We start from the raw sequence: 14,685 nt of genomic DNA on the forward strand, positions 1-14,685 counted from the left end.
TGTTAAGGGCATTTCTGATGGGAAAGCCTCATTTAATTTCTTCTTTACTATTTTCTAACTGAATATTTTCTTGTTGCCACAATATTCCGTTCTATATCTATTAAAATCTCAGTTTAATCACAACATTCAATAGGTAAATATTTCCATTGCAGCGGTTCTCAAACTCCACAACCTCAAAAATTGCTGGATGTTTTGGTGGAACACTTAGTAAACTTTCTTTTGTTCTACAAATCAAATTACATACATCACCCATTTTTAATAACTGCAATGTGATCGATGTTTCTGCTTTGGTGAGCAACGTTCTGTGAAGGTGGGGTATAATGTTTATTAGCTTTGATCCTGCTTGTGCATTTTGGAAGTAAAGTTAGGGCCAGCCCAGGACATTTTGCTGCCCGAGATGAAGGACAAAATGGTGTTCCCCCCATGATATGTAGGAAAGCTGACCAGACCAGAAGTTGCATTTTACTTCCTCCATCACACATGAGGGCAGTCGTGGAGTTCTGTCCTTCCACACCTCACAATAGCTCCCTCTTCTCAGCATCTGATGCTTGAGAAAGCCGTCTTATTCTGACAAATGGTAGGGCCATCCCTAGCTCCACAGGCCACCTGAGTGGACCACAGTTTGAGAACCTCTGCTCTAAAGGAAGTAAATAATGTTGATATGACAGAGACATCAAGGGCCAAACTGCACATTATGTGGGAGAGTCATGATTGAAACTCAAATGTCACCTAGCAGTAGCCGTGCCATCAAGCTCCAAAGCAGAGAGAAAGAAGAGTAGCAGGGCTATTCCATCACCTTTGCTGAGAGACCAGCTGCCTTTGGCTCTTCCCAAATGTTACCTGGCTGGCAGCCATTCCATCATGTCACCAGCACTGTTTTCATTCCTGGTGATAAGAACTGTAACTTAAGGAACTGGTGCCAAGGCTTACTTTTTCCTCCTCCCTGCTCCTCCCTTTTTCCTTGTGTGTCACGTCTTTTAGATTGTAAGCCTGAGAGCAGGGACTGTCTTCTAATTTTTGTAAGCTCCTCTGGGAGTATTTTGGCTAAAGAGTTAGGTAAAGATGCTTTAAATGATTAAGCTGGTAAGTAACGTAATTTTGGGTTACCTAAAGTGAGGGTTTAACTCTATTCCCATGCACGGTTTCCCTGATCAAAAGTCCACTTTCTGCCAAAGCTGTTATTTCCTCCATTGGGGACCTAGGAATGGGGAGATAGGAAGCTTTTCTACACGAGGCTGTTAATTGACTGCAAATCCATTGCAACTTCTTTTGGTTTCGTCACAGCATTGAGATCTGAGCACTATACAAGGAGCATTTCCTTTCCTGCTTTCCTGCTATGTAACTTCTAGATAGCACTGTGGTATAGAGGTATAGCATAAATACGCAAGAGGAAATCCCATTTTCTTTTGCATTCACAATTAAATCCTGCATTTTTCACTGCTTTAAAACTTGCCAAAAGTGCTGTTTAGACACAGAAGTGAAACTGGAGTATCACAATGTCCTCTAAAGAACCTGTAAACAACCCCCATAAATAATCGTGAGTAGGGGATGATGAGCGCATGATAAATGCCTCATGTAGAAAAGCCCAGGTACTTGTATTCTGCCTGTCCTTTTTCTCCAGTAAGACTCTTAGCAATGTCTTAGAGTGTGGATTTCAATCTGGAAAAGTGTGTGAGAAAAGTGTTAAATACCCTCCCTCCTCAGTGCCACTGCCTCTGGCCAATTCCCGATATCTCTTGCCTTTCCTTTAACCTTAAAAAAAAGATATCAGGTGGCTGGATCAGAGACCTCCCATATTTGGAAGAAATACAAAATGAAATGCTGGCACTGGGAATGGACCACCATGGGAAGGGCTGTTCAACCCTCTTCCTGCCTTTTGTTTTTCAAAATATTTCTGCCATTTCAAGTCACTTTTCTCCTTAGAAGAAAAAACATAGGGTGTCTTTGGATATTTTCCTCTGTGAATAGAAAAATAGCTTGAAAGAGGGACAATTCTAAGCAGATAGATATCGGACAGGCAAGGGTTAAGCAGCCCCTCCCACCGTCGGTCATCCACTCCTGATTTTAGCCTTAAAAACAAAAAAGATGGAAGGATGCAGTCACATGTAGTGTCTGAGAATGAAGGCAAGGAGGCCTTTGTCTCAAGCGTATCTAAGCATTAACAGCCCTAACCCAGCTGTTGCCTGTGGGAAATGCTGTCACTTGAATGTTCATGAAAATTACCATGCTTGAATACACACATTTAATATATTTAATAGAGGAAGAGTCCATCATGTTTTGGGCTTACAAAGGAAAATGAAGACTTGTATCAGTACCGCCCCTAAATTATATGTTAGGCTTGGTTATTTTCCCAAGCACATGTGGCAAAACCTTTCAGGCACAGAAACTATACTTTTCAGGGTCTTGTCAGTATGGCAAATCACTTTCCAGAGTCAAGAATTGATTTGGTTATCGTTTATTAGGGCCAAACTAGGCATAACACAGGAGATCTGTAAGCATATTTCTGGTAGTTTGTGGGGGTTCTGTTTGTTTGTGTGTTTGTACATTGATGGTGCTATATAAATAAATAAATAAATAAATAAATAAATAATAATAATAATAATAATAATAATAATAATAATAATAATAATAATTGTTTGTTCAAAGTAAACATGTGGGGCTTCTGATTTGATCAAAGAAGTGACATGGGGTGGGGGGGAGGCTGAAGTGCTTAGACCTTTTCTCCTAGGCCATTCCTCCAATCAAAATTTCTCCCTCTCTCTCACCCACACCCACACACCCAAACTTCTATTTGTTATATGCACCTCTTCCCTACTAACACACACTGGCCGGATCTACACTACTGCTTTAAAGCGCTTTATAACTGTTATAAAGCGCTTTAACTGCTTTAAAGTGCTATAAAACTGTTATAAAGCGCTTTAAAGCAGTAGTGTAGATCCGGCCACTGTGGAGCTAATAGCAGCTTTGTGTGGTGTGTGTATGTGCGAGAGAGTGAGAGACAAAGATATAGATCTGGGGCTGTTTTCACGGTGCTGGGTTGGCGCCGCCTCCCTCTTCAAGCCCGTGCTTTCCCTCTTGCGGAGTGGCATTGGGTAATCCCAACACTGTGGAGGGAGCATGGGAATTCTGGGTGGCCATCCAGGTCCCGGAGTCACCCCTGCCCAATTCCTGGTGGAAGGCGACCAATCGCTGGTCTCCTTCCTGCAAGCTCTGCCCCCTTTTGACCCCGGATTGGTTGTGGAGTGACACGGAAGCACCGCATTGACATTTTCAAAGGGAGCAGAGTAGGGGTGAATTCCCAGCTTTTTCATATCGCAGCATCGTGGGGAAGCCCGTGGTGGCTGCATGCTTGCGTCATTTCTAACTGATGCGATGGAGATCCACAGCCACCGCAGGGCTTTCCCCATGTATAGACAGCCCCCAGGGCAATAGTTAAGTGTGTGCACGCACACACACAGACACAGAGAGACACACACACTGATCAATTTAGCAGCTCCACGCAGCTGTATTAAACTAAAATAAACAAAACAAATAAATGTGGGGAATCCTGATTGCAGACCCCCTGCATCATGTCTAATTTCTTGTAAGAGAGTTTCAGAGGTATTTGCTAGCTTCCATCAAAGGACGGGCACCTGCTTCTTATGAAAGAAACCCAAAGTGGTTATTTTTGGACGCACCCCAAGTGATGCCCAGAGCCTCTATCAACAGTAACTCCAAATGACATGAGTGTTGGCTGAGACACGGCCTTAGAGAATACACTTTACCCAAAATGAAATAACTGCTGTTTTTTAACAAAGCAGGGCAACTTCCCAAAAAATGTCAGGAGACAAACAATCACGTAATAGCATTCCCACCTTCCGCCTCACTGAACCCTGGATCATGAAAAAGGCAAGCAAGCTTGTGTCTGTGCTAGGGCCACAGAAGAATTATCTTTAAAAAGCCACAAACAAACCAAACAAACCTTTTGTATATGTACTGATGCAGTGAAAAGCAACTGCATACAGCAGCACACATGCGGCACAAGATAGAGAAAACTCTAGCCACATGATACTGCTCACGCACTGAATTCTTAGCACCTCCATAAATTCTTTCCTAAATTCAAAACTTGTCAGTGTAAAGAAAGATATGGTTGAGAATTTAGTTATGCTGCTCTACTCCTTTCTTTAGTCAGATGTTTGAAAAGGGCAGATGAACAAGCAGCAACAGCAAGGAAGAAGGGTATCTGAGGCAGAATTTTTTGTCTATTGTATACTGGATGCATGAAGATAATTTCCACTGATTCACTGAGGCATTATTCCACAGACTTAATATTGACAGTATACAAAGCAAACAATTTTGGGCTAGATGATGGGCTTCTCCACAAGAGTGCCTCCCATACACGTAGTTTCTTCCAGGGGTTTTCTTAAAACGTTTCTATCCCACCCTACATCACTAGGCTCTTAGGGTGGCATACAGGTAAAATCATGCAAACAAATATACACAGCTAAAAACAAATGAAGCAATAAGTTAAAACCAGTATAGAATTTATACTGAGGAGGGCTCCTCCAACAGATCTCAAATCTCAGGCAGGTATATATAGGGAGAGGCACTCCCCCAAGTATCAAGGTCCCAAGCCATTTAGGGCTTTAAACATCATTACCAACACCTTGAATTCCGACCGGAAGCGTATAGGCAGCCAGTGCAATTCCTTTAAGACTGGTGTTATATGGTCTCTGTGACATGTACCAGCCAGTAATCTAGCTGGTACATTTTGCACCAGCTGCAACTTCCGAGTCGTCTTCAAGGGCAGCCCCATGTAGAGTGCATTGCAGTAGTCTAATCGGGAAGTTATGAGTGCGTGCAGTACTGTGGCTAGGTTATCCCTGTCTAGGAAAGGCCATAGCTGGTGGATTACCCAAAGCTGACCCTAAGTACTCCAGTCCACAGAGTCCACCTGGGCCTCTAGTGACAAGGATGGATCTAAGAGTACTCCCAAGCTACACACCTGCTCCTTCAGAGGGAGTGCAACCCCATCCAGAACAGGTTGCTTACCCAATTCCAGGACTTGAGAAACACCAATCCACAGAGCTTCTGTCTTATCAGGATTCAGCTTCAGTTTATTAGCCCTCATCCAGCTCATCACAACCTCCAGGCACTGGTCCAGCACTTTCACAGCCCCAGACAACTCCGACAACAAGGAGAAATGGGGCTGAGTATCATCAGCATACTGATGGCACCCAACCCCAAAAACCCTAATGACCTCTCCCAGCGGCTTCATATAGATGTTGAACAGCGTGGGGGATAGAATAGAGCCCTGTGGCACCCCACAGCTTAATAGCCATGGGGTGGAACAGGAATCCCCCAATACCACTCTCTGGAATCGGCACTGCAAGTAGGAGCGGAACCACTGTAACACAGTGCCTCCTACTCCCATCTCACAGAGTCGATCCAGTAAGATACCATGATCAATGGTATCTAAGCTGCTGAGAGATCCAGGAACATCAACAGGGTAGCACTTCCCTTGTCTTTCACCTGGAGTAGGTTGTCAGTCAGAGCAGCCAAGGCTATTTCAGTACCGTGCCCTGGCCTGAAACCAGACTAAAATGGGTCCAAATAATCAGTTTCCTCCAAGAACATCTGAAGCTGCCCAGCCACCACACGCTCAAGCACTTTGCCCAAAAAGGGGATATTAGTGATAGGGCGGTAGTTCTCGCATACCTCTGGATCCACGGAGGTCTTCTTCAGGAGAGGGAGCACCACAGCCTCTTTCAAGGCAGCAGGCACCACCCTCTGACAGAATGAGGCATTTACCACCCCCTGGACCCACCCAATCAATCAACCTCTGCTGGATCTTGTTAGCCAAGATGGGCAAGGGTCAAGCTTACATGTGGTGAGACGGACTGATTCAAGCATCTTGTCCACATCAGGCTGAAACAACTGGAATTGATCCCAAGAAGCATGACCAGACTGGGCACTGGACACCTCCCCAGGCTCTGCGATAATTGTGGCATCAAGTTCTGAGCGAATATAAGCAACTTTTTCCACGAAGTGCCTAGCGAATTTGTTGTATCAGATGACTGAGAGTTCCGATCCTGGTTTCTCTGAGCCTGAGCCTTGTCCCAACAGGCTCTTTCCCACTCAGAATAGTTCTGCTGGACAGCATTTTGAGGATGAAATGGAAGAGGCATAATAAGCTTCTTTTTTGCCATCTTCACTGCCACATAATAGGCACAACAAAGAGTCTTTGCTAATCTTTGATTGTACTCACTCCGAGGCCACCTACACTCTAGCCATCGTCCAGCCTGTTTCACTGCTTGTAGATCTTCTGTAAAAAAAAGCTGAATTACGGGGTCCACAGCACCAGAGTGGGCGCTCGGGGGCAACTGTATCAATGGCCTTTCCCATCTCACCATTCCATAGTGAGACCAAGGCCTCAACCGAATCGCCGGTCCTATCAGCCGGAAAATACCCCAGAGCATTCAGGAGTCCTTTATTTTCCATAAGTTTCCAGGGGCGGACCATCTTAATGGGTGCCCCATCCCTGCAGTGAGGCTCTGCTATCAGCAAACCAAATCTCACAAGGAAATGATCTGTCCATCACAACAGGGTTGTTGAAAGCCCCCCCCCCCAGATCCTGCTCCATCCAATCAACAACAAAAACCAGATCTAGGGTATGCCCTGCCACATGTGTCGGGCCAACAACGTACTGAGACAGCCCCATGGTTGTCATGGTACCCATGAAGTCCTGAGCAGGCCCTGTCAGGACAGCTTCAGCGTGGATATTGAAGTCCCCCAAAACCACAGCCCTAGGGTTCTTTAACACCACCTCTGACACCACCCCAGCCAGCTCGGGCAGGGAGACTGATGGGCAGCTTGGGGGCGAGGTACACCAGCAGCATACCTGTTCCGTCTCTTTGGCCCAGCACAAGGTGCAAACCAAAACTGATACTAGGACAGATGGATTTCCTTTGAGAAAGTTGGAATCCTTATGGATGACAGAAACTCTTCACCCCCTCCGGCCCTCCAATCTAGGCTGGTGCTGCACCGAGTACCCAGGTGGACAGAGCTGAGACAGATACACACCAGGTCAGCCCCTGGTGTAAAGGACCTGCAGAAAGAGTGAGTGACCAATCATGAGCGCACAGTAAAAACTTTGTATAGAAATACCCAACACCTAAATCGTTTAAGGCGCAATCCTATGCATGTTTCAACAGAAAAAAGTCATACAACTTCCAACTTGGGAATTGCAGGTCTTTCGCCCATCTAAACATGCATAGATTATACTCCTAAATGATTATAACAACAGCTCCTTAGGTGCTGTTGACTTTTAAAGGCCTGTATGGCTTGGGTCGCAGCTATCTGAACGAGTGACTGTTGCTACATGAATGTGCCAGTATGTTACTTGTTATTTGGGACACTTTTCTGGGCTCCTCCCACCGTTGGAGTTGCAGTCGGTGATTAAAGAGAGGTTCTTCTGGGTTCAAGCACTTGGTTGTGGTGCCCCAAAGTCTTGAAAAATGATGTGAAGGTTGTTGGGCTTCTGTACTCTATAAAGAGGACATTATAACAGATGCATCATCTCTCGTCTCATTAATATTTAAGACACAATAAACTGCAAGTTTCATTACTGCAGGCCTGAGTGGCAGATTATGAAGCTAAAAATGAAAGACCAAGTGACCAGAACTACACAGAAGCTTCAGCACAACGGTTGCTTGAATATAAAATATTCTTACTTGTTAAGAAGACAAAGGGGAAAGAATCCCATTTAGAACTTGTATGGCTAAATTTAAAAAAGATGCTCAGATAATTGATTAAATACATTTTTATGTTCCTTTGAAAATACCTTTTTATTCGCTCAGTATTTTAACAGTCTATAAATTAATTTTAACTTTGCTGTTTTAAATTTGCATTTTAAATTTGTATTTCTACACTGCTGATTTTATCCTGGTTGTGCTTTTATATTGTATTTTGTATTATGGATTTATACTGTTGTTTTATACTTTGAATGGTTTTAATCTTTGTGAACTGCCCAGAGAACTTTGGCTACTGGGTGGTATAAAAATTCAATAAATAAATAAATAAATAAATATACTGATTTATTCAGATTTTAATCCTAGCTAAGGCTAGATGTACACTCTTGCTTTTTTACCAGTATTGAGGTACACTGTTAACTGTTGGGGCACATTACAGATTACACATACTGCTTTTCTAGCATTATTTCCTGCTTTTCATTCCATATTATCGAAAATAGACGTCATTGTGTGTGCTGTGAGGTATAAACATGCAAGAGGGATATAGCATCGGCATGGTGGGATCGTATCAACATGACATGAAGTGAACTTCATGGGAAAGTTCAGGCTAGGTAACTTTAAAAAGTCAATGAAAATGTGGAGGCAGTTGTGTGGCAGAGCCAAGGCTCACAGAGATGCTAGTCTCATCTACCACTCCCTCAGACTTCCCTCTTACCTCTGATTTTAACTGCAATCCTCACATTAGCTGGGGGGAAATGAATTTTCCAGGAAGCAGCCTGCTGTTCCTTGTTGTAATGCAAAGTATTTGGAGGTGTCTTGGCCTTGAATGGGCAATTAAGACCCAGTGGCTTTTGCAAAACACCTGTTGTTGGTGGAAATGAAAACTGCTAGAACTGGTTTGTTGATAGGGATTAATACAGCTGTCTGTAATTTTGGACGCTCCTTGGAGGCTTGGCTGCGGAGACTGTCACGATTAGTGCCGGCACTTCCAAATTCACCACTCCACCATGGCGTGAAAGATCACACTAACTTTGCCAGGTCGGCTTGCTCTGGCCATCTAAATAAATGGCCTTGCTGCGTTTCTGAAAGCGTTTTAGGTTTTTACGCGTCTCCAGGGAAAGGGTTCCATACCGTGTAAAGCAGCTGCCAAAAATACTTACTGATGAACTGCTGTATGCGTTCAGTTTGCAGATTCTGTCATTAGAAGCACAGGCTGTCTTCATCCAGGGTTGAACACCCACCCCAGGTTTAAGGGCACCCTGCGGAAAGTGTGCAATGTTATAAGAAAGCGGGGTGGCCGGGAATCCGGGATCAAGGCACTGGCAGCCAGAAGGAGCAGCAGGTGACTACAGAGGTGATGGCCCCAGGGTGGCAGATCAGGAGGTAGAACTGGCCCACTCAACAATATACTTAGTTAATACTGCTGAACAACACATCTCTACTCAATACATCCCTACTCAAAGTACCTTTGAGTTCAGTGGGGCTTTCTCCCAGGTAAGTAAGTATAGGATTGCAGCTGCAGAGAATCCAATGATAGTCTCTGAAAGGGTATTAAAGCTCTGTTGTCGTTGTTATGAGAAAAAGGCTGTTCTGAAAAGGACAGTAAAAAATATTAACTACTTAATTAAAGACTAGAACTTTTGCTTAGACTTCCATTAACTACATTGTCTCTGAGTGTAAAATACTTGTGATATATTTATGCAACAAAAGCAAACTAGGAACTGTAGGTACAACAAGCTTCCTTGTGTTGTACTTCAGGAAGCTACTTAGGCGCATGAAGATTTTATTATGTTTTCAACCGTATTCAGTTATCAGCTTCTCTTTTGAAGCTGTGACATCTAGCTAGGGGACATTTTTTTATTGAGGATATGGCTGGGTTCGGATAACACAATAATCAACGGGGTGTGGGGAAGGAGGCAATTGTCAGTTGAGTTGATTATTGTGTAATTTGGGGGGACACAATGCACACACAACCAAGAGTACGCTATTTCACCATTTTAAACAAAGTAGAAAAACAACGGGCTGCTCCGTTGCTTATCACTTAATCAATTGATTAAAATGTCGTGTGGAGGGCTCTCCCCCTTTGTCGAGTGCATTATTCCATTGGCCATAGAGTTCTCCAGCAGGAGCAGCTGAAAACACCCCGGCTGCTCCTGTACAGCTGGAAGAACTCACAATGGCTGATGGAATTCGGCCAGGAGGACTGAGGGAGGAGGGAGGGTGGAGCACCAGCAGCCCAGGAGGGCACTGGGACTCTCAGCCATGCGACGGGGAGGAGGGGCAACATGTCATGTGAGGAGTAATGGAAAATTAATTGTGTGTTATTACCCCCTTCTTTGCCTAATATGCCGTCCGAACTCAGCCTATGTCCAGAATAGTAATGATTAATATTTAAATTTATTATCATTCCTTCCCCCCACAATACTGATGTGTTATTGAATATTGCTTTTTCTCTTGGAGTACTTTTTAATGTTTTATTAACTGTACCTGCCCTATCGTTAGGCAGAGTGAGGCGACTGCCTCACATGACAGCTACTGGAAAGCTGTGGTGGCAGCCATCTAAGCTGTTCCTTCTGGGCCCCATAGACATTTCCCTCTTTTGGAGGACAGAACTGTGTGCGCCACATGGTCTGCCCTGCACCCCTAAACTACCCTGCTTCTTTCAGTGGAGGCCACTATTTTGTTGCCAGTATTGAAGTAAGATTTACTTGCCAATCCAGTTAGCTTCTGTAGCAGAATGGAGGGCGGCGCCATCTGTAGTGGGACCCACAGGAAGATCTTTGTGTGGTGAGTAGGTTAGAAGTTGATGCATATGTCTTCTATATGCTTGTCTTTGCAGGAGTTTTGGGCTAGAAACAATTTACATAGTCGTCTCTGGTGGAAGGAATATAAACCCAAAGGACTCTCTCCAAGGTGAAGCTCACTGTGAGCAGGGTGTGTGAAGTGTGCCATGGCATGCTGGCTTAGGAGCTATGTCTGTGCTGATTCAGGGGTTCCTCAGCAACAGAAGGGATGTTAGTTTATGTATCTGTTTTCTTTCCTCTTACGTTGTGTGTGATTTATCCTCTTTCTTTGACTAAGGAAAGGAAAGGAAAGGAAAGGAACCTCTCGTGCAAGCACTGAGTCATTACTGACTCTTGGAGGGACGCCAGCTTTTGCTGACGTTTTCTTGGCAGGCCTTATAGCTGGGTGGTTTGCCGTTGCCTTCCCCGGCCGTTATTACCTTTCCCCCAGCTAACTGGGTACTCTTTTTACCGACCTCGGGAGGATGGAAGGCTGAGTTGACCCGAGCCGGCTGCCTGAAACCAGCTTCCGCTGGGATCGAACTCAGGCCGTGGGGAGAGTTTCGGCTGCAGAAACTGCTGCTTTACCGCTCTGCACCACACGAGGCTCTTCTTTGACTAAACCAAGTTTAAAGAGGAACTTACCAGTGTGTTCATTGCCTAAAGCAAATCCTTATGAAACTCTGCCTTCCTGGCAGTACATCATCTTGTCCTTTGCCTCAGGCAGCAAAATATCTTGGGCCATCCCTGTTTATGAATATTTTAAAAAGAGAGTGAGTGTATGTGTGTCCATTAGCAGTTGGTCTAACAGAACACAAGATCACTTTTATTTGGGGGTGCTTGAGGCAGGCTGTCATATGGTGGCAATTTTTCAGGCGTACCAAGCATGGACTAAACTTGAATGGGTGATTTAGGGGCTGAAAGACTCTAGTATGTCTTGATTTGATTATCTCATTATCTCATTACTGAGTCTTTCAGTCTTCCCCTTGCACAACTGTAATGATTCAGAAGGACTATTAAGAAGCAATTACTGCAATGTAAGAAAGAAACATACTGACCTCTGGATTCAGGAACAGATTAGACCAAAAATTGTACAATAACACAGCTATTCATCCATCTAAAAATAATATATTTTTTATTCTTTTCCAGTCTAATGGATTTCCTTCCCAAATCCCCAAAGCAATTTCATCTAAAGCAGCGGTGTTGATCCCCCATGAGCCTGAGGGCTGAATTGCATTTTGGACAACTCTCGGGGGCCACATTCCAGTGGAGGGTGGGGCTGAAGGAAAAAGGCACAGAGTAATAATAATAATAATAATAATAATAATAATAATAATAATAATAATAATAGCATATTTTAGATTAAACTCTTACTGCCATTAACTAAGCACTGGAAGAGACACTGCAAGATTTTATAATGGCAAGGGGGGGGGGAACTGCAGAAATCTGTGAAACCACCAAACGTCTAGTAGTAAGGCCCTCTAGGAAACCACAGAGGGCTGGATTTGGCCCCTGAGGTTCATCACCCCTGATATAAAGCTAGAGAAAAGGCACACATAGGATCCTGAAACAATGGTATAACAAATATGACTGCACTAGTACCCTAATCCAGCAGCTCTGCCATGCACATATGGCTCACTGTCCTCAATTCTGGGAAATTTCCCACATGCACACTTTAGACATGGTAGATTCCTTGACATTTAAGAAGGATGGGAAGGCTGCTGTATGTGTTTAATTTCATTTACACACTGGGGCTCTGTGGAGATTTGTATGGATGCCTAATAGTTCACTGGAAGCTCAATCCTCTACATGTCTACTCCTAAGTATCAATGTATGGAATTGCAGTCTAAGGTTATTATCACTTTTTCAGGCATCTCAAGTATTTATTTACATTATAATGCAAAGTACAACTAAGGTGTGTCACTGGAATTGTCAACTCCATCATTATAGAAAATGGCTGGTTTTTATCAGCTACTGTCTTGAACTGTTCTCTCCATGGAGCCATCTTGCAGAAGGACCTACCAAGAAAGTCATGTACAGGGAAGGAGAGAGAAAAAACAAGGGATGGAAAGAATCTCCTTTCTCCTTCAATCCCCTCTCCTCACCATGAAACAGGCCCTGACTTATAAGTATTTGTAAGGATCTTCTAAAAAGTATAATCCCATATAACTGCATTAAAATCTTAACCAGGGAGCACAGCAATGTGGAAAAGAGATTTGCCAACATCAATCCAATATGTTTTATATTCTGTTCACACAGATCTTAATACTGAAGTCCAGCATTTCCATGCCATGTGTGTAACCTACAGCCTTTATCACTATGTAGCAGACATTGGGTAGTATCTAATATTAATACTACTTAGAGTATACCCATTGAAATTAGTGCGATTTAAGTCTCATTCATTCTAAAGGGTCTCTTCTAACTAGGACTAATATTGGATACTACTCATTGCCTGCAGTTTTGCTGTTCTCTTGAAGTTCTGCAGTGAAGAGATTAAACCCACTTTATTTGAATGCAGGAAAAGGACTATAAAACTATTTACAACAGGCAGTAACACTAACAGCAACAGTAAAATGGTGTTTGAAATACATAATGATGGTTTTCATATAGCGGAAATGCAATTTTCAATGGTACAAATCTTGAGAAGTATTTGGCACACCTGGATCCTAAGTGCGCCAAACATAGTTAACTATGGCTCTTGCACATTGCAGTGAATTCCACAGATAACACCCAGCACTTCAGTTATCTATGAGTGTCATCACACAGGGGAAAATCACGTTTCCTTACCATCGCTTCTCCACCCCTGCTTTTGCCCCTCATAAGTCCTCTTTCTTCTTGGAGTGGAAAGAGGAGTTAAACAAAGACCATGTGACCCATTCAGGGGGCGTTTTTATCATGCCGTTTTTCTTGCACACAACAGGAGATTGTGGCACATTCTGTGGTTTTTTAAAAAAAGTCTGAAAAAAGGGGTCTACTTCTGAGAAGCTCTCAGGGGCGCATTCCACTAGTGGGTGGGTCTGAAGGTAAAAGGGGTGGGGCCCAAAATGCAAAACGTGCCAGCATATTGTAGCTTAAAGTCTTGCTTCCAAGTAAATGTGCGTACAATTGCGCAGTAAGCCTTACTAAACTCAGTGAGACTCACTTCTGAAGAAACATGCGTGGGATTGGTCAGAATATCACACGTAAGGGAGAGAATGCAATTTGCTTTCAATGGATATGTTTAGGGTCAGCTCTACCATTAAAGAGGAGGGGTAGATCACTTCTAGTGGCAGATTTTGGAGTACCAGTCAGCATGCTCCCATTTTTGGTTGATGGAGGACAAATGATAGCCAGATTACTTGAGGAGTTAAGTAAGAGACAATATATGGAAGAATTCCTTCTTTAGGTTTTACCTCCATCCTGGCTAGCTAGAAGGGCACTCCTACATGTATACATTTTGAGAAAAGTTTTGGAATATTTATAGCTCAGCCAGTTTTGTCTGATAACAATCACATGAAGAAAAGCTTCATATGTGGAAGAAATGAAAAGCTCTTGAGATTACATTTGCTTTTTCCTAATAAATGAAGGCATGCAATTCATTTCAGGGATGTTTGGAATATTCTTAGCAGCATTGATTTTTTTGTAAATAAACAGGATTTTAAATGGCTGCAGTAGAAAGCGAGACTTTGTAAAATGTTCAGCTAGCTTTAAACAAAACGATCATAACATTTTGTTGCTGAATCTTAAATCCACAATCCTCATTGCCTGAAACCTTTTATCGGTTCATTACAAAGCAGCCATTAGCAGTAACATTATTTATGACTAAACTGCTTAGGATCATTGCTTAAGGCTACAATCCTATACACCAGGGGAAGACAACCTGGTGCTCCTGGGCACTAATGTGCCCCCAGACATCTTTCTTGGTAACAAGATGTTCTATCCCTCTTAGTTTATTAAAAAAAATAACACATTTTCTTATTGGCAGTTGGGATTGCTGTGAAATAGGTTTCTCTTGGTGCTAAAAACTGTAGATTGAAAGGAGTTGTTCAGTGTGTTGGGGCTCAGATCCCACCTCTAGCTTTAATTCAGGGCCCATCTACATGGAGATGCTCATACTCGGTAAAGCATAATTTAAAGCAATGAGTCACTTTCGAGTAGACATGTTTAGCCCACTCCTCTCCTTGTGTCCACCC

This window comes from Elgaria multicarinata, chromosome 7 (assembly GCF_023053635.1).
Source record: "Elgaria multicarinata webbii isolate HBS135686 ecotype San Diego chromosome 7, rElgMul1.1.pri, whole genome shotgun sequence".
NCBI lineage: Eukaryota > Metazoa > Chordata > Lepidosauria > Squamata > Anguidae > Elgaria > Elgaria multicarinata.